At 30.6% G+C, this 22,752-nt stretch overlaps 1 protein-coding gene across 1 annotated transcript in view; it reads right to left on the reverse strand.

The window, feature by feature from the left end:
- The window catches only part of LOC125067929, a 316,383-nt gene extending 296,597 nt beyond the window's left edge, over window positions 1–19,786 (reverse strand). The window contains exon 1 of the mRNA XM_047676827.1: window positions 19,588–19,786. The gene's annotated coding sequence lies outside the window, so the exon portion shown is untranslated. The remainder of the gene's footprint in view (window positions 1–19,587) is intronic.
- Between the last annotated feature and the right edge of the window lie 2,966 nt (window positions 19,787–22,752).

Raw genomic sequence — 22,752 nt, forward strand, 5'->3', positions numbered from 1 at the left:
GAAATAGTCTAATCAGATTTTCCTGGCAAGATATATGCCAATATCATACATTGCTAATGTCAACGGTTAAGCATGTCGCACTGCTGTGCTAAAACTTATTTATTCCACCACGTTCCTTCAACGAAGGTTGGTGGATACACGTGTGTTAGATTTTATCCAATATATGCAGGTTTCTTAGGGATTACCTTTATCGTTGAACTCGAGGTTAATTAAGGCTCTAGGACAAATCAGGAACATGAAAATTCAGTTTGTAATTAAGGACAAGTTTCCGAATCCGCAACGTCAATAAATCCCTCTTGGGGCACAAGGTGTTCGTTTCTACGATAAAATTCCGCAGACATTTTTGACTTTGCCATAAATTAGAATCTTTTGTTAAAAATAATTAATTATTAAGACATATTATTCAACATAAGATTATTTTATACATGATAAGAAATCATGGAAAGAATACTTGTTGACTTTTAGGCGTGCTTATTCTATATACATACATAAGCAGCCTGTAAATTTCCCTCTGCTGGGCTAAGGCCTCCTCTCCCTCTGAGGAGAAGTTTTGAAGAATATTCCACGACGCTGCTCCAATGCGGGTTTGTAGAATACACATGTGACAGAATTTCGTTGAAAATAGACACATGCAGGTTTCTTCACGATGTTTTACTTCACCGCCGAGCACGAGATGAATTATAAACACAAATTAAGCACATTCAGTGATCCTTGCCTGGGTTTGAACCCGAAATCATCGGTTAAGATGCACGCGTTCTAACCACTAGGCCATCTCGGCTGCCATATATTTGTATTTAAATGACATAACTTTGTATTTCAAATGTTGGAAATAAGTAACTACTGAGTTTCTTGCTCGTTCTTTGCGATAGAATCTACATGACGGTAGATTCAAAAGTGCCTGCAAAAGTCTAATTGAATAATTTATATTATGATTTTGATTCAGTATCTGCGATTAGTATTGTTAGATCTGCGTTTTTCGATGAAGATTGAAATGTTATAACCAATGAATCATCGGCTCGATCTAATATACACTGCATGGTTCCACCTCCTTGTTCCAAAACAAAGATGATATTTATATAAGATATTTTAGCCAGTGTTGTATATAATATACATCATACAACACGCCCCACGTTTTGTAGGCGTTTATCTATATATCTCGTAATATTTATCAAACTATTATACTTGTTCGAAATTTAAAAGAAAATATTTATCTCTATACTTATGATGTATGTATTACTTCTATACACACAAAACTTTTAAAATTTATATGTAATTTCTTTTGATCAAGTTTAATATAAATGTCAGTTAACTATTATAACAGATAATTAAACTACGGTTATCGTTATTTTTACTCCTTTATTAAACATAAGAATCGTTAGTGACTGTAATATGCGGTGTTTGAGTTTTGAGTTTATTATTTTTTACTTATGTATTAGTATGTAGTATAGTTTTGGAAATTTTAGCTTCAAAGGCGCGTGGGCCAAGAATTTCCCTCCAAGAATCTCTCAAACTATGTTGGTATATAAAGCTATGTTTGCAACATATTAACAACATGCCTGTCTGTCCAAGAACTAAATTAATATGAAAGTTTCATATCAATTGAGTTAATTGTTTGCGTGAAATTGGAAAACAAATGAACATTTTATAATTTTAGCAGAAACCAGATAAAAAACTTAATGTCTTGATTTTTTTTTTTTACAATTTTATTCCGCAATATATTTTAAATTAAAAACATAGAATAATATTGGACACAATATTTTGGTACATAAATTAAATTATCATGAAATTTGATAACAATTTGAAACGTCAGAAACTACAAACGTTCAATTAAAATTCAAAAATTAACCGACGATTTACTTTGATAAACAATTAAATTTATATTTTTATTTACTCCACCTTAACATAATAATCCCTTACCATAATTTAACCATAAATGTTTACAAAATTAACAACAGATACTAAATTATGAAAGATAATATATTTAGGAACAAGTTTACACACCAACAAAACCTTTTTCTTTTCGAGTTTATAATTAAAATTTATATTCATACGGATATTTTCACAGTCATAATAACATTCCATTCGTGGTTCACATACAGTAATTCTAAATAGGAGTACTACGTATTACTGCGGTTCAGTTTTAATGGTGAGTGAACCAATTTAATGATGCATTAGCAGCCCGTAAATGTCCCACTGCTGGGATAAAGGCCTCCTCTCCTTTGAGGAGAAGGTTTGGAGCATATTCCACCACGCTGCTCCAATGCGGGTTGGCGGAATACACATGTGGCAGAATTTCGTTGAAATTAGACACATGCAGGTTTCCTCACGATGTTTTCCTTCACCGCCGAGCACGAGATGAATTATAAACACAAATTAAGCACATGAAATTTCAGTGGTGCCTGCCTGGGTTTGAACCCGAAATCATCGGTTAAGATGCACGCGTTCTAACCACTGGGCCATCTCGACTCTTTAATGATGCGCACAAGGGAAATAACGTCTCGGAACCTGTAGTTGGAGACACATTGACAATGTAAGTGTCTATGGGCAAAGGTGTTTCATTACCACAATTATCAGATCCCAGACTTATTATACAGCCCTTTGATTTAATTTAGTGAGATGTATGTGTTTTATTTTAATGATATGAATAGGCGGACGAACAAATGGGCCACCTGATGATAAGTGGTCATATACAATAGCGTTGTAAGAAATATTAACCATTCCTTACATCGCCAATGCGCCACCAACGTTGGGAACTAAGATGTTATGTCCTTTGTGCCTGTAGTTACACTGGCTTACTCAACCTTCAAACCGGAACGCAACAATACTGAGTACTGCTGTTTGACGTTAGAATATTTGATGCGTGGGTAGTACATACCCAGACGGGCTTGCACAAAGCCATACCAAGTAAATATTAAATATTTTGAAAAGTTTTCCAAATTTAAAAAAATTATAATGAACGTTGTTTTCTCTTCGTTATTTAATTATAACAATCAATTGAAACTTAATTAATATCTCCCCATAACCTTGAATGATATATTATTTAAAACAATGTTTTCCTTACAAATAATAACAAGTACCATGGAAATCCTCACGATTATTAAGTAACACATTGAATTTATAACACAATTACTCGCTCTAATTTACCAACTTGTATGTGCTTAGGAAATTCTGCCAAGTTAAGGGTTGAGTTAAGCAAACTTCGCCCTCGATGAGACGTTAATGTAATGCGATTCTAATGAAAATGCTATGACGTGTTGAAAATACTATTTGATTTCAAAGGTCACTACGACGTACGAGGCATTATGAATCCTTTTGTAACCATTTTACGAATTCTTGGTACCCCTTACCGAGGCTTATGTCGTAACATGAACCTACTAAATACTATTTACTTGGTGGTAGGACTTTGTGCAAGCCCCGTCTAGGAAGGTACCACCTACTCATCAGATGTTCTACTGCCAAACAAAAATACTTATTACTGTTGTGTTCCGGTTTGAAACGCGAGTCAGTGTAACTATAGGCACAGATGATATAAATGTTTGTTCCTTATGTTCGTGGCACAATGGTTATGTAAGGAATGGTTAATATTTCTAACGCTGCCACCACCGTCCATGGCACATTTGCCCAGTCTATATCATAAAAATAAACCTATATATCATAAAATTGTATAGGATTACAATTTTATATGACTACGTACGACAAAATGCATATTATATGTAATAACTCTTTGAGCTCTGCGTTCAAACTCCAAGCAAGTAGCAATTACGAGGCAGGCGCGAAGTCAAAGGTTAGAAATGTCACCCTAGTATGCAAAGATTAAGAGCAAAGGTGGAGCGGAATGCGTACAATGCAAGGAATTTAGCCACGTGGAATTCACGACTTCATGGGAGAACTACTTGAAGAATTGGAGACTGCGCAATTCTTGTTGAGTGATTCAAACCTTTATTACAATTGACAGGCAATTCAAATTTGATAATACGAGAGCACCTGTCGAATGTTTGGGTATTTCCGCAATTATTGAATCCTTTTAAATGCAAATAGGGTTTCTAAGTAAACATTCCTTACATATACTAAGAAAAATAAAAACTTTAATTTATTTTAGTGTATATTGATTCAATGTCGTTGTATAACTTACTTAATTTACAAACTTAGAAATTAAGGGGTGGATGTCAGATCGAACCAGTAGAATGTCTTGTAGAAAGATTATTATATATATATATAATGTGTAGGAAAGATTATCACATGTTCTTTGATCATATTGTAGACAAAGTATTAATTCATTACATTGCATTCGGCTTATAATTATTAATAAAGTTTATTTTATTAATTTCGAAACATAACAATAAATATGAATGCATTCAGTTAATTTCTGTTAAAAATACATATTATTATATTATAATATGATTAAAATACTACTACTATAATTTTATTCAACAACATAATTAATAATTGGCACGAAATATATATCCGTTTAATATATAATATAGTATAATAAGTAATAATCACGTTATACAATTAAGCTGTATTGAATTAAACAATAAATATCAAAAAATAACAATATTTATAAACAGTTTTTAATAAAAACAGGCGCCCGTGGCTCGATTGTTAAAGAAGAGAGCTCAGCAATGTTAGGTACCTTATGTTCTCTCGTGTACTCCAATTTACGTATTATGAGTTGACACGTCAAAGCGTTACAAATAAAATTACTTACACATTTATAATATACTAGCGATCCGCCCCGGCTTCGCACGGGTGCAATGCTGAAACTATATAGTATATTACAGAATGTCTATACTGTGTACAACGTTCACAGTTTTTTAGTAATTATAATACAAACCGCTATGTCCCTGCGTTTTAAATCTGTAATATCTTCGAAAATATTCATTTAAATAACAGAATATAAGTAGGGCCATATTGATATATATTAAATGCACAGTGTATTTAAGGTACTTAATTGGATAAGGATTAATGCTGTATTGCTTAAAATTGCTTCGAAAATAAGACATTATTTCTCGTAAAAAGTAAAGGAAAAAAAAAATTTTTCTGTGCTATCTCTAAGAGATAGACCTATACCATCGTGAATTTTTTTGAAGATCTCCTTAAGGTGTACAATACTGTAGTACATCATTTTGATCTATCTCGTAGGGTTCAGCCAGCGTTTGCAATGTAAGAAAAAGAATCTGTTTATTTATGACATTACTTCAGAAACCTATAAAATTATTAGTGTCTCTCTAATATATTATGCATGTATTATACATATTAACTAATCTTGTATCAATATATCTATTAAAAAAAACCGCATCAAAATCCGTTGTGTAATTTTAAAGATCTAAGCATACATAGGGAAAGACAGCGGTAAGCGACTTTGTTTTATACTATGTAATGAAGTCAGGCATATAATAATAAATGTATAACAATTAACTGTTAAAAAAATATACGTAAATAAGATAATGAGGTAATATAATATTGCGTTGAAGAAGCGTGGTTGGATCAGTTACAAGGATTCCTTCTGAGCAAGAGAAGAAGACGTCTTTTCCTTATATATATCAACACAGCTACTAGATCCGGCTTTACACGTAAAATAAGGGTCTTCATAAAACTATTGTTCACACGAGATCTTACTTTTTTATACACTTAAACTTTTTTCAAAGATCCCTACGTCCATTAATGAAAACCGTATCAAAATCCGTTTGGTAGTTTTTGAGTTACGTTTAGTTTTCATCGTACAGATATAATAAATGAATTTTGTATTAATTAGCAGCTCTAGCGCTTTAAAATAATATTAAAAAATACATATGTAACGAGGTAAAATAATACTTTATTCAGTAGAAAAATACTTACGCTCAAGCCGCTGAATCGCATTATCTATTTAACGTTCGTTCAGAATATTATTTCTGGAATTAATAAAGATGCATAAAGCGCTACTCAGGTTTTCCGTTCTACATTTAACACGAATTCAGTAGACTTTCTCGCAGACGTGCAAATTATTCATAACGTTAAATATTAAACGGCCTTCAAACAAGAGATGAGGTAATTCGGATTTTAAACTGATTTCTTAACTTCACCACTGAATTTCTCTTGCCTAATAAGCACTGATACTTTAATTATACTAAATTAAAATTATGTTTTTTTACGTAGTGGTTATACCTACTCGACTTAGATTATTGGTAGTATTGTATGTCATGTTATATACGCTGGGCTAAGGCCTCCTCTCCCTTTTGAGGAGTAGGTTTGGAGTATATTCCACCTAGCTGCTTCAATGCGGGTTGGTGGAATACACATATGGCAGAATTTCGTTGAAATTAGACACATGCAGGTTTCCTCGCGATGTTTTCCTTCACCGCCGAGCACGAGATGAATTTTAAACTCAAATTAAGTACATGAAAATTCAGTGGTGTTTGCCTAGGTTTGAACCCGAAATCATCGGTTAAAATGCACATGTTTTAACCACTGGACCATATCGGCTTTACGAAGTATATTATGGTTATAATAAGAGCCCAATTATGACAGTGCTATGCGATTTTTCACGTGTTATTCCACTGCCCATTGTTAGGCAATGACTACCTTTCTTGAGAAGGTTTGGAACTTATTTCATGAAATTGCTCCAATAATGGTGCATGAACGTCTAGCTGAATTTAATTCTATGCATACAGATATCCTCACGATGTTTTTCGGTGAAGATGCTCAGATAAAATTTAGAGGTTACTCAACTCGATGTTGAAGAATTATAAGACAGACAGCTCACCACATCCCATAATTATTAGCGCTTTATGAAATTTTAATCATTTCCTGCATCACCAAAGCACCACCAACCTTCGGAACTTAGATGTTATGTCCCTTGTGCATATAGTTACGCTGGTTCACTCACCTTTCAAACTGGAACACAACATAACGAAATATTTCTATTTGGCGGTAGAATATCTGATGGTGGTAACTACTCTGACGGGCTTGAACAAAGCTCTACCATCAAGTAAATATATCGTACGTATGATCAGTCGAACTGCCACCTAGAATAGGTAAACATTTTTTTTTTGTTTACTGTCCAACATAATATCTACAATAAAATAAATTCAGAACATCAAATCTAGATGTTGCTTGCTTCAATTTGAGAGCACATCAGCTTAAAACTGCAATTTCATTATTTTTACTTGCGATTCAACGATGAAATACTGCTGGCATTCTTAAACTATTCAGTAACTATTTTGAATTCATATTTGTATATATTTAAGAATTTAACGTTTATAATTCTTATGTAAATAATTTATATATATATATTATTGTCGTATATATATATATATATATATATATATATATTTGTCGTATATTATAAATGAGATGGTAATTATGTACGTCTGTTCTAGACGTCTTTGATCAATGATTACTGCTGGTGTGTGTTGAGAGCGCATTTATAATACGATGTAACACAGCTATATACGCACTTACATTTGAATCTATAGATATCGTATATAATATTATATGGATATGAAAATATGTAAATGAAATTATTATTTGTGGATGGAATGGATGTAATTTGAAATAATGTTTTCTGAACCCAATTTCTGACCTAAAGAAAAAAATCTGTCTTAACGTGTGTCTATTTTGTGAACTATGACGTAGAAGAAGTACACACTTTCGTGTGTACTTCTTCTACGTCATAGATCTTTCGATCCACACTGCTGACTATGTCCACAAACATTAACTTTACACATCTTATTATGTCCATACGGACCTGGGATATAAAAGTTAAGAAGGTCTTTATCTGTTTCTGTCCTTGTTTCTTTTTTTTTTAATTCATGAAAGCACTGACATTCGTGTGCCTAATTTGTGTTTATAGTTCATCTCTTACTCGGCGTTGATAGAAACCTCAGGAGGAAATCTATTAGTGTCTAATTTCAATGAAATTCTGCCAAATTTGGATCTACCAACCAGCCAGCCAGCATTGGAGAAGCGTGGTGAAATAAGCTCAAAACCTTCTTTATATAATGGGGAGGAGGCCTTAGTCCAGGAGTGAGACATTGACAGGCTGTTATTTTATCTTTTATCTTTATCCTTTTCTGTACCCCTGACAATGTGTATGGATAATTTCAAGATGATCAGTTGAATGGTTAAGACGCGAAATTGTAACAAACAAACAACCTGAATTTTGCATTCATGATTTTAGCTACGATTAATTTTAATTATTTTATTAATTTTCATAAACAGACTTTTTTGATATATATAAAAAATACTTGCTAAGTAATGATTAAGATTTGGTGGTAGAGCTATATCCAAGCCCGTCTGGGTATTAGTCAGCAATACTTAGTACGGTTGTATTGCGGTTCAAATGGTAAGAGAACCAGTGCAGCTGCAGGTACAAGAGACTTATTAATATTTCTTACAGTACTAATTTTTATAGATAATGATGACTACTTCCGCCATATATATATAGTTATATGTATATATATTTTATGTCATATAATAAAACAAAAAAAATGAGTTGAAGACTATATCATATCCACGAATAATGTTTCTTCTGGATAGGTGAAAATGATCATATAACTTGTCATTTACAAAAATCAAGGGCAAGTAGAAAATACACGAGAAAATAAACGAACTACGTGTTCCGTAATAGTCAAAGAATATGTAACGTCTTTATAAGATGCTACTTTTTAAGGTCAAGGTTGTATACCTACTTCGTAGTTTTATGCCTGAACAAAAAACTTAATTTGGGTCGATGTTCACGACATTCATTTTGGAAAACGAGCCGTAGGGGACATTCTTGTTTATGTAGAGACGATAAAGTTTTTACATATTCTAAATTTTAAGTAGATTTTAATCTAATAAACAAATTATAATCAAAAATATAAAATAAGACTCATAATACTCCATGTCATCAAATATTCTACCAAGGAGTAATAGTGTATATTGTTGTGTTCCGGCTTAAGCGTGAGTGAGCTAGTGTAATATCACAATGGACGTGACATCTAAGGTGTTTAGGTGGCATACTGGCAAGAAAAGAAATGATTTACAATTATTAACAATCCTAGAATATCTGATTAGATTTTTTTATGATATAGTTAGCCGGGCAAGCAAATGGGCCACCTGCTGGTAAGTGTTTACCACCGCCCATAGACAATATTCTAAGAAATATAATAATAACCATTTCTCACATCGCCAATGTGCCACCAACCTTGAGAACTAAGATGTAATATCCCTTGTGCCTGTAGTTACACTGGCTGACTCGCCCTTCAAACCGGAACACAACAACACCGGGGACTGCTGCTTCATCCAGACGGATTTGCAAAAAGTCTTAATACCAGGTAAATTCGTAACATGCGTTCATAAATCATACTCTCCATTTTTATAACATAGAAGCATAACAAAGAACATGTATATTTACACATATTTATGGAATAATCGTAAAAAGAAATGAGTTTAAAATTATTGAAGCGGTTCAAAACTTTTATATGGTTGTATCATGTTTGCTAACTTTATGACACGAACGTTCGTAACTTTGTAAAAAAACACTCGAATTTCGCTGTCACAATTGTTTTACGACTTCCAATATTATATCTCGTTAAGAACTTTCGTTTTTAACTTCAAGAAACACTTAAAATAAAACAAGAAATTATTATAAAGAGGTTTGTAATGTTAGATTAAACCGGTTAGAACCGGTTTTATTTTATAATGTGAAATTGTTTGAATTGAACATTGGAGCTGTGTATAAAGAACTTGAACGAACTACCTGCGCGCTGTGGCGGTTTTAGTTTTTTTATTCGTTCATATTTGAGTAATGTTTTACGATACAGGTTTTAAAATATCAGTTAACTTTTATTAGTCGACATTTTTGTAATAGTTTTTATAAAATAAAGTTTAATTATTTCATCAATTAAAATTTTTATTTTTAATATACAGGAATCAAAATTAAAATTAAATCACATAAAATATTATAATACAAATATACTTTTACAATGTACTTTATTTTGTCGTGTCATAAATCAAACTTAACAGCAATTATTAGTATAGCTATAATCTAGTAAATAGAATAAGACTCTAATTTCATGGTTCTTCATAAGATTCTTCCTAACTACATTACAGCCTCGACTCGGATTGAAAGTGAGTTGGTCGTTATCAAGGAAAGAGAGTAATCTTTAACTAACTAACCTCTCGTACTCTTCGCTAAAAGATGCGTGCACCTGTGTTAATATTTACTCACAAGATATCTTAGTTCCCATAGTTATAAAAATATGTGCTGATTTTTAAGCCCTTTGAATATTATGATATAAAATTTGTACCATAATCTTGAGTTAGTTTCAGAGAGGATTTTTGGTTAAATATTATAATAAAATATAATTCAGTGTATAACGTAGCCGGAGCAACGCGAGACCGAGCGTGCTTATATATATATATAGGTATATAAATAAATATGTCATTTTCTATCACCTGACTCATATTTTCTAACTTAAATCACTAAAAGTATCATAAAATTTCTTTAAATAACTTAAATAAAATAGTTTACTTTTTCATACACATTATTTCATTCATCTTCGAGAATCAGGTGTCAAATAGTTTAAAAGCAAATCGCAATAACAACTATTAAGTTATATATTGAAGTCTTAAATCAATTCTAAGAGATTTATTGTCTTAAGGTATCGCTACGCAGGATGTATTGCTTTGCAATATTCACGTTGAATTAGTTAATAGTTCTATTTCTTTCAATTTTTTAAATTCCAGATTCGTTGCTATATAAAGTTTATTTACATAAGAGTTATTTACATTAAGATCTTAACTATAAACGTATAAAACAAAAACTATATAAATCATGACCGCGAGTAATAGTGGCAAGATCGGTAGCAGTCTTTTCCCGTTAAATGCTAATTCGTTCCTCTGGACAAAAAATAACCTAAAATAATATAAAAATAAATAACGAACTGTCATACTTTAAAAATAAAAGAAAGTTAAATTAACGGGGTGTAGATTAATGAGCGTGGAATGGACTGAATTATTATATTTACTTGCATTGCATGTAATATTGTAATGTGACGTAATATCGTTAAATAACTCTCAGTCTGCTCTTAAATAAGCGAATTTTTAATTCTTCATACTTATTTTTAGGTTTTTTGTATATAATTAAAATTATTGAGAACTAAAATGTGCAATGTAGTTAAAATAGCTTATTCCCGGAACACAAATACTAAGTATTAGGCAGACGGGCTTGCAAAAATCCTACTATAAAATAAATTTAACAAGTTTTTTTTTTAAACTTCAATTAAAAACAAATTTTGACATCTTTGTTAAGTGTTTCTGAATAACTAAAGGAACTTTATCTTTTACTGAGATGACGAGCATTATGTATGTTTATTCCAGACATAAGCCGCTATGCATGTTTCATTAAAATCCATCCAGAAGTTTCCATAATCCGTACTCAAACAGACGAGGAAAATGTTATTACTATCTAGTACGTGGTCGCTTCTCTAGGAGTAAATTAAAATGTAAGTTTTTTTTTAATTAATTAATCCTTACTAATATTATAAAATGTGGCAGTTTGTTATAATATCACGTCTAAACTATTCAGCCGATCATAATCGTAAGTACTGTACTAGTTGGATGCTACTGGTGGATGGTTTGTCCATGACGTCATTGTAGAGCACCATAGTTTCATCAACATCAGTGTTAGTTCGCTATACATAAACCTTTCTCAAAGTATGCTTTAAATTCCTATATTCGGCACTTTCAAACCGTCCCAACTATTTTGAATGTGTCGTCACTTCACCTAACGTGAGTACTTCTCTCGCGTTTGCAGAGTCGCGGTTTCCGTTCAAGAACTCGTCCTCTCCATATTTTATTGATTCTGAGGCAGATGTGAAGTCTGTGCTACATATGGCTTTACATTTTTACTATATATAATATCTTCAATATATTCAGTGTCCCTTATTCTTTTCACATTTGTATTTTTAACTTTAAATCGTAACATAAGTATCAAATCCACATACACTTATAGATCTATTAAAACAGGATAACGAAGATACCCCCTCCTCCCTTTAAAATATTGTAGGCGTGTAATAGATAGTGACATTCGTGCTTACAATACATCTTAGTGTGCGTGAGAGGAACAAGAGTGTGTAACATATTTTTTTACATAAGAAAATACGACTGCTCAGAATAAATTTATTAACTTACAGCAAATACCGTTTGGGTTAATGTAAAAGTCATATCAATTCCTCATACATGAAAAGTTATGGTAAAATACATAAATACCCCGCGTTTTCAAATTGAAGATTGTAATGTTTTCAACATTGCAACTCTTTTTTGAATAGTCTTCAGTCTTCACTTAGAGCGATCTCTTCCAGACAAATATTAATATTTTATTAAAACATACCAAAAGATGAACTCAGCTGGTATTTTTATACAAACTAGGTCTGAAATTAAACGCTTTACTTATTCAATATAAAAACATGAATATGACCCATTTTACAGTGATTAAGATAATTTGGTCTCGTTTTAGTTTAATGGGCGCTTAAGACCTTTTAATGTGCAAGTAACGTGCAACTCGTTTGTGAAGATTACTTAATGCTATAATTTTTATTTTAAATACCTTTTAATATTAATTATTAGTAATTCTAATAAAATAAAGTCTAAGTGTGGTAGAGCTTTGTGCAAGTCCGTCTGGGTAGGTTAGGTTCACACATTACATATTCTACCACCAAACAGCAAACTATTGTTACGGTCCGGTGTAGAGAGTGAGTGAGCGAGTGTAATTACAGGCGGAAGGGACATAAAATCGAATTTTTCAACGTTGGTCGCGCATTGGTGATATGACGAAGGTTTAATATTTCTTTAATTACCAATGTCTCTGGCCAGTGGTACCACTAACCATCAGATATCATGTGCCACCGCCTTAAATTATAGAACTAAGCGTCGAACCAAAAAAAAATTATGCAGTTGTGTTTTAATATATTTTTAGTTACAGTTCTTATATAGTAAAAAGGAAAATGTTCTATCGTATATAATAAACTTATGTATATACACATATAAACCCAATGTTTATTAAAATAAAATAAAACGTGATTATTTATTATGTAATTAAGAAAGCAAAAACGCAAAGACAAGTTTATTTGTACAGCACATAGCAGATAAAGTTAGCAAGCAATTTAACTGCAACAAAGATCTTATTACCTTCAGAATTTAGATTGAAACAATAATATAAATAAAGCAAACGTAAAACATTTATTAATTAACATAAAAATACATTAAATGAAAACTACAATTCATTTACTAATAATGCTACAAGCATTAAATGAAATAAGTTACCGATAAATGAAGTATGCCGTATGAGTGTGCCCGTTAAATTGCGTGACGTCACACACAGATAGCCTCTCAGTTATAACTAGGATGATTACCCTGACACTGACTTTAGTGGCCTCCGAGTAATTAATACATGCACTGAAGCTATACTAATATACTTGCTTTATATACAATTAATTTTAATAAAAATCTCAATTCAAAAACTACCTCGAATGAGTCTGGGTATCAATAATCGATTATTAATAATTATTTACAAAACACCGTAGTTTAATTGTTAACAGTGTTAGTTGACTACTATATACAAGCCGCTCTCAAATTATATTAATTTACAATGAGGTTTAATATGAAACTTAAAAATACTGGAACATAAGAATAACTTAATTAAAAAAACACAACTGCCATACGAAAACAAAGAAAAGTCATATCAGGCATAGTCTTTGCTCGAGATAATGTATGGATTCTAACGTAGTGCAAATCTCTTAAGCCTTTAAAAGTGATGGTGGAATAAAAATCACACACACATACACACATACATAAACCCTGAAAACATTACACAGATAAACATTTTCGATGTTTGAGTTTCCAAATATTTAAATTAAGAACGGGAAAAATAAATAGGAGACCGCAAAAACATCTTAATTAATTATTATTAAATACTTATGATGTGACTTGTATAACATTTCAACATTGAGCGAGTGAAGTATTATCGTTCTAATTATATTCGTAACGTCCTTTAACATTTATACCACAGATTTAGAGTAAGCTAAATACCGCAGGTTCATGAAATATTATGAAAATTGAGCGTGTCATCTTTTTTATACCTACGATGACGTCACCCCCCTTGCTTGAAAATCAAAACATAATTTCTTATCGATGGTAAAGTAGGATTGACTCGACTTAATACCCTGGTAAATTTTTTATAGTTTATAATGGATTTTTTATATATACTCGATCACAACACGATTGAACACAAACTAAAGTGGTAGAACATCAAGTTTGTACATAGCATAAACTTCGAGCACACTTGGTCGGATGGCTTGCGGTATCTAGCCTACTCTAAATCTGTGGTTTATACATTGTGTAAGTATAAAAACACAGCACACAACAGCAATACAGCGTGGGTTGCATGCGAGTATTAACAGTTATTAAGCTTCATTTTATTCACAGTTGAATATTATTGTATTGTTTTTCAAGGAATAGAAGTGTAGTCAAATTATATTATAAATCTTGTATCAATTATATAAAATATATAAATATACGTCTTTTTATCATTTAATTTACTATTTATTTTAATATTATCATATGAATTCGTTTGTAAGTTGGTGATAGCGCTTTGTGCAAGCCTGTCTGGGTAGGTTAGATATTCTACCGCCAAATAACAGTTCTCTATATTGTTGTGTTCCGGTTAGAAGGGTGAGTGAGCCAGTGTAATCATAGGCACAAGGGACATAACATATTAGTTCCCAAGATTGGTGGCGCATAGGTGTGTAAAGAATCGTTAATATTTCTTACAGCGCCTTAGTCTATGGGCGGTGGTGACCACTTACCATCAGGTGGCCCATATGTTGGTCCACCAACCATGCCATAAAAAAAAAGAATTATTTATTAATATTTCACCTTCAATTTTATCATGGGGAATGGGGAGGATAGGAATCTTTTATTATAAATACTACAATGAAAAAATAATAAAGATTATCGTCGTCAGCCTGTCGTCATCCACTGTTACTGTTGATAAAGCATATATGTATATATATATATATATACATATACATACAGTGTCTTAAATTTGTTTTATGATAAGTCACTGTACTTTTTTAATATTACTAAATTTTTGCAATCATTGTATTCTTGGCACGAAATAACATTGAAGACTTACAACTTTTTACTTATTAAACGATTTTTGGACGTGAGCCTAAGACAAAATTAAAACCTCCTTCTGAATACAATTAACTTTGATTTGACCTTTAACGAAAAAAAATACTTATATAATATAGATTTAAATATCTAGAAATAATCATTAATTCCTCGGCAGGACAAGGTATTTAGATAATAAAATTGAATGTGTTACTCTTAGTCAAATGTTACTCTTAGTTATTGCTAAATGTTTATATAGCCATATTTTTTTAATACAGAATAAATTTTGCCATTTTTAGATAAATTATAACTACGATAGTCTAACCGTAAACTATTTAAATTTTATGCATTTTATCACAAATTGAAAGATGCATTCAGATGTTTTTGATAGCTTAAAATATTTCAAGATTTATTATAAAGTAACAAATTACCAATCACATACATATCCGAGAATCGTAGAGAATGACTAAATAAATATTAAGAACCGACATACTATAAAGTTTACATTATTTTCCAACTACAGCGAAGTCAAAGACATCCTGTTTACTATGTTGGGTGTATGCCTTACGAAACCAAGTGATAAATATAAATGATATTTCTGTGCATGTGATTGTTCTTACGTTGTTTTTTTTTTTTAATTAATAGCTCAATTCACTTTTTTCTCTTATATAAATAAGGCAACAACTAATAATATTTAGTTTATAGTTGTACGTCGATAGGAATTTTCGCAAGTGTCAAGTCATCACAAATTTTCACTAGGCGACCAATCATAAGATCAGGACAGATGTCGATAGATCTTTTTTCTTTAACTCCCATAATCCTATGTAACTTGTGACACATCAGGTACAATACAACATCTGGACGTATTTTTTGAGGCACGGAAATGGAATACTGCCAAATTCCTCATGTTTGGATTGCTAATGAGTGAAACACTAAAAATTAGGGAATGAAAGTCAGTTTTTTAATTAAAATAAAAGTTTTATTGGCTTGATCTGATATTTGTATCTAGTAACTGCGAAGTTATAAGCTAGTAGACCAGGCCAGATGAAGTTATTTAATAAATTAAAAGACAATCGTTAAACAGTATAAATCTAGATTTAATATAAATTTGAATAAAATTAATATAAACGCATCTTCTATACATATTCTAATTATAATATCTGGTGAAGTCAATAAGAGTTTCATGTGCGATATGTGAATTCGTCCTCATAAAAATTCAAGAACAAATCCATGGCAACAGTTAGAATTCCATTCTAAAAATTGTTATGTATCCAACTTGTCATGATTTTGCTAAATATATTCAAAAACATTTGAAAAAATTGGAATAAAGATAACAAATAAACCAATGTCGTAATTTTAAATTGAATCGATTTTATTTCAATATTACGAAAATAACACACGGTTTTATCGCAATGTAACAGAGTGTACTAATACCGAGGCTTGAATAAGGTCATAAGTTAATCATTTAACAACGATGCTTTGTATTGCTCTGTATAAATCGTAAGCCAGTGTAAATACAATATCAAATGAAACGAGAACTTACGGGTAATATTATATTACAATACAAAATAAGGCTTATATTATCTGTGATCTAGCTATGCAAAGCTTAACCCATGTTAGATTTGAATTATACAAGTACACGCCTGTTCTATACAATTTCCCACATCAGGTGACGTTTATGGTTACGGATCCGCACCAAAGGGTCGTAGCGTGAAGTTATGTACCCTATAAATTGCTCCAATAAGGACTTCTATCTTACGCAAAAAGATTTTTAAGTTAGATGCCAGTTACTGACGTAAATGTACACAGCGTATATCAAGTTTCTTATTTTATAATTCAAATATACGACTCAGATCCGTAGATATTTTAAACTTTGCCGATTCATTCATTGAAATAATTAGAAATATATATAAAATATATTATTAATTAATCATATTATTCAACGTAGGACTATATAGTTGATGATGACGTGGAGCTAATACTTGTTGACTTTCAGGGAAGATAAAGAAACTACTGAGTTTATTGTCGGTTCTTCTCGGTAGAATCATTCCGAACGAACGTTATTTCACTTAATATACATTATATTGTATTTGTAGTTCACTACAAATTCCGATTCAAAAGTGTTTGCAAAATCCTTTCTAAATAAAGTATATTTCTGCTTATATTTTGATTACTTTTACTAGCGATTGTAAGAAGATTTTTAGGAGTACCCCATTTGTGTTCCGTAATAAAAACAAATACTAAAACATACGTATAAAAAATATAAGTTAACAAAAACACTCACCATTTTCTTCTACATTCAAGTTCTTTTTAAAACGACGACTAATGAAAAAGACGGTAGCGAAAAGAATTAAAAAAAAGACTTAACTGTCCAACACTTATTGAGTTCTTTTGAGCAAAATTCTTTATTACTACGTTATTGGCGAGAGATAGAGATTGCTAAGAAGAACTTAAATTATCATTGATACATTTTTAAATGTTCTTTTGTGTTTAAAGTTTAACAATAAATGCATCTATTATATTTATGTATACGCAAATATTATAATGGTAGATGTAATCGTACATTAATTTTAATATTTTCTATTTGAAGTTTCGTCGAAGAATTATAAAAAAATATAGAAACTATATTAGTTTCACGCTCACTCTCACTCGTGTGTGATCGGGCTTTCCAATCGAACATGAAAGTTGCATGTATACTCTTCAACCACACTTATTAAAGTGTGATTGAAGAGTAAGTGTGATTGAAGTTTTACATTATATATGTAAGCTTCTTTTCCTTAATTTACCCATTAAAGGTTATAAAACCTATAATAGGTTTGGGAATTTCATCAAAATCAGTTCAATGAATTTTCTATGGAAGCAAGTAACAAAAAGACAAGTTTTTTTTTTATTTTGAATTTATAATATTCCTATAGATAAAAGGTAAGACATAACGTTCGTTACGAGTATAACATACGAGTACTTACTATATATTATCTATGGAAATATTAAAAGTAAATTGAAAATCAACAATAAACGTCCATCTTAATTTTAAACAAACATTGGAGATATTTTTAAATTAAACAAATTTATTTCTAATCTCAGACATAATAATATTTAAGTGTCATTTTCTGGGATACAATATCAAATTGAACTAGCAATATAAAATATAAGGACAAAAATATATACAGAGAATAAGCAATGTAAAATATATCGAGATATCTAGTAGTTAAAATTACTTAGTTCTTTAACGTAATTGCGTTTTTTCTCTTCACGCTGGTATATTAAAGTAAAGACATTTACATAACCCTCATAAAACAAATGAATACTAATTCAAACGCCAAATCATATCTTTTATAATGTAAATACTAAAAGTTGAATATAACTTTGAATGTTACCGATTTGTCTCTACGCTTCAAAACGCGTAAGCAAACCACTAAGTGGTCGAATTTCATGAAAATGGAAGAAAACTCATAAATCATTTTAAATTTCCTTCACAGATTTTTTTTTTCTAAAAAAAGGTCCTTTTTTTATGACAGATGTTAAGAGGTCACCACTGCCACGGACACAGGCACCGTAAAAATAACTAATCACTTCATACATCACCAATGCCTGTAGTTACACTGGCTCAATATTGCTGCTTAGAACATATGATGACCAGGTGGTACCTACTCAGAAGTGTTTGCAAAAAGCCTTATCACCAATTTCTTGGATTCAAAAGCATTATCTTAAGTTCATAACACTTAAGAACGATAAGCGCTAATTAATGAGTTTAAAACATCAACGACAGTTACTAAATAGATATGTAGATTGTCATATGATCGTTAAAAGATAAGTTTATTGGTGTCAGAGAATATGACAGTTCCTACAATTTCTGGTCTGAACTTATAGTGATATTCTCGGGAACTAAAGCGATTTAGGGCGAATAGGATTTATCTCGTACAAAAGTAAGCCGAGTTGCAGAAGCTGTGGGCTTTGTGGCTAAGTCTTACCGAGTTTTATCTACTAATGGTTGAAATTTAAAAATAAAATTTACCAAAAGTGTATTAAACTTTGTTTAAAAATTATTTACCATCGTAATATTTATTTAAATGTAAATAGTAATACATTTATTTATTCTATTGTTATTTTTATTATTATATTAAATATCGTCAACGTTGAGGTATTTTAATTAAATTAATGAGCTATTTAAAAAAAAATAAGTATTAAAAAATTATTTTCTACTGTTTCCTTTAATGAATGCAAAAAAAAAATTAAACAATATGATTTAGTTATATATTATTCTTTTTTTTTAAAAAATAAGAGTGCTCATTTAGTATTAATACAAAACTCCAACAGATATTTTTATAATTTGAAATCCATTTCTTTTATAATCAACAATGATGTTCCAAACAAACAAATTATAAGTAAAAATTTCCAGACCGAAGACCGAACAACCGAATTCAGCATCCTAATTAAAAATACACAACTCACCTGTAAAATGAAAAGGTCAACGCTGGTCCGCTTTGTAAATTGAACGGTACGAACAAAACATTGTAAATAAAAAAACACACACACATCTTTATACACTCAGAATTTTTTACACGATAATTTTCCCACTTCGAAACCACTCACTTAGTTTTAATTCTCACAAAGTTCGTACGTAGACTGTTCGCAGCATTTGTAGAGGTAGCGTGCGTAGCGCTCGGTGTAGCACGAGTGACTGCTACGTCGGTCTACGGAACGCGCAAGTCCGAACTAAAGATGGACTTAACTTAATATTGTAAGCAAAAGTTTTGACTTTTTTTAATATAATTCAATACAATAAAATTTTAGTATCAATAATTTATAATATGAATGAAAATTTTAAATTTAAATGTAATTAACATATTATTTGTTCGCGTTTAACTTATCACAAAAAAAAAACAATTAATTTCAAGAGCTTGATATATTAAATCTAATATTTTGATGAAAAAAAAATCTATCTGATCTGATCCGAGGCGTTTTCCTGTTTGTGAAATGAAATTTTGTCCTCGAAAAAAAGTAATGCGGCGAGATCGTGGGGGAAAAGTCAAATAGATTTATTATTACTTTACGTTATTTATCCTGTAAGTTACTGATAATCGATTTCATAACTCTCGTTTTTGTTTTTGCTTAAATGTTTTTATTTCTGAATTTTAATGTTAAAGAAATATTATGTAAATTTGAATCGGCTACAAAACTGTACATTTAATTTGAAATTTCTTACGATGAAGCACCAAAAATATGATTTTATTGAATTTTAGTGTAACGTTGGTAAAGTATCATGCAACATTTCTGGTGCTTGAAGGTTTCGCTCCTATCAAATAACTGAACTGCAGGGTCTTAAAGTTTCAATTTCTTTTAACTATGTATAACTTCAAAAATTATTGGTAGTGTAAATATTAACCACTATAGATGTTATGTCCCTTATAAAAAGTTATACTGGCTCACTTACTCTTCGAATCGGAACAACCAAGTTAAAAGTATTGCTGTTTGGCTATGGATGTGATGAGTGGGTGATAAGCCAGACTAACCTACCCAGACGAGCTCACACAAAGCCCTAACATTAAATGAAATCAGTCTAATTTGTACTGTCATCAGTAATTATAAAATTAAGATTATGACGCTGCTCTAAATAAAAAGTCGTACATAAAAAAAAAATAAAGTAAATGAAATAAAAGAAAAATGACTCTTAATACATAAACAACACGTCTGTAAAGATTTGATTATTTAAGAAAAACAAAAACAAACAAAAAGTTTCAATAATATTTTTACAAATAGACAATAGCAAGCACACTTTTGTCTTCTTGGGACTTGAAAAGAAAATTATTATACTCGTAAGAATGCATCCTTTCTCGCGATCTTTTCTTCTATTTAAAGTAAATTACTAAAAAAACTTTTAATAAATTTTAATATTGCTAGTTTATATTTTTGTATATATATATCTCAGGCAGTTGATAAATTAAGTAGTGAATTTTAATTATTTCTGTTGCAGTATTTATGGCTAATCACAAGACTAGATTAATCACAAAATATGTGTAAACGTTTGAAAAAAAAAAAATAAGTTTTTTTTTTCTTTGTGCTCGTGTTAAGAACTATCTGTCTTAACTGGGCTGAATTGTATCACATCCTGATTATAACTACACTGTTTTAAATGATAGATTCATTTAAAGCACAATTTAAATAGTTTTTACATTAAATATTGCAAAAGAAAAAAGGATAAAATAAATTATAATATACCAGTAAAAAGTGAACAACGTATGGGCTGTGTGTACGTCACAATCTGTGTTAAAGCCTCCAGCAAGGGTTGGAGCTTCTCCACCCTAATGCTCCAATGTGGGTTAGTGGATACGTACATATGTGGCAGATTGGTATCCAACACGTGCAAGCTTAACAAAGAAGTATTCGTTTACAACTGATTTTGAGGTGAATTATAAACATGAATAAGTACATCATAATTTATGGTGTGAAACTACAATCGGTTAAGATTCTCCTATTCTAAACACTGGACCAACTCGGCTCATTACTTAATAAGTATTAATTTAGACATGCACCAAGCTACGATTGTCCGAAACAATGATTTTGTTACTAAATGACTAATTAAAGTAAAAATTAAAATCTTTCAAAGTTGAATCCTTTAGCTCAGAGGCTTTTATAATGAATATTTCACGAATAAGCTGTACTCGGTATAACGAAACCCAATCCACTACACGGTTAACAGGGCTGGCTGTATGCATCATAAAACAGATTATAAATTAAGATATAAAATCTTCATAGATCTGTGTGTAATTTACTATGACTAAATAAAATGTATTACATTGTTTTACTATTTCAAATTGTAATTAATACATATTTTTTAATATTAGGTAAATATAGCGCTTTAAATAATTAATGACATATTAGGTAACTTAGTTCGCTTTAAGCGCTTTTTTTTATTTGTTTAGAATCGACTAATTCTGAACTTATAATTAATAATAATAATAATAATAAAACTTTATTGAAAAAACACAATGCTTACATAATAGATTAACATATGACCTTACCTAACTATTAACCTTCTTAAACTTAACTTAAACTATTACAATGTTTTCCATTGGTTGAGGTGCATTATGGTTTTAGCAATTTTAAAATTTTGCTTATCTTTGGACCCCACACTAGGAGACCTGTATCTAATTAATAGTAGAATATAAGTAACTTATATAATAGTACTTTAATATAATCTAGACAAATATTAATATATCACATTTAACGTCAAAATATTGTTCTTTTTTAATAAAGCTCTAGAAGTTTCCATACATATGCTTAGATGTATTCTTCAAATTAAAACGTAACATTATTCAATACAAATGAAATTAAACTGCACGCAAAAAAAATAAATAAATCGGTTCAAATTCAAAAAAATATATACTCGAACATTATATAAAATAAACAAGACGAGCTGTGATCTTCCATCTTTTTTAAAGTCCTCCTTTTTAAAAAAGGTTATCTTCTTATTTTCTAACGGACATTTTCTTTAGAACATTTGCCATAACTATCGAGACTTCGTTTTTCAGTACTGATTAAAATTCCAATCTCTTGGTTTCTTTAAGGAAATATAAAATACCTATATCACAGAAGAGTGAATACTATAAAAAAAGT

Source organism: Vanessa atalanta, chromosome 12 (genome assembly GCF_905147765.1).
Source record: "Vanessa atalanta chromosome 12, ilVanAtal1.2, whole genome shotgun sequence".
NCBI classification, from domain to species: Eukaryota; Metazoa; Arthropoda; class Insecta; order Lepidoptera; family Nymphalidae; genus Vanessa; species Vanessa atalanta.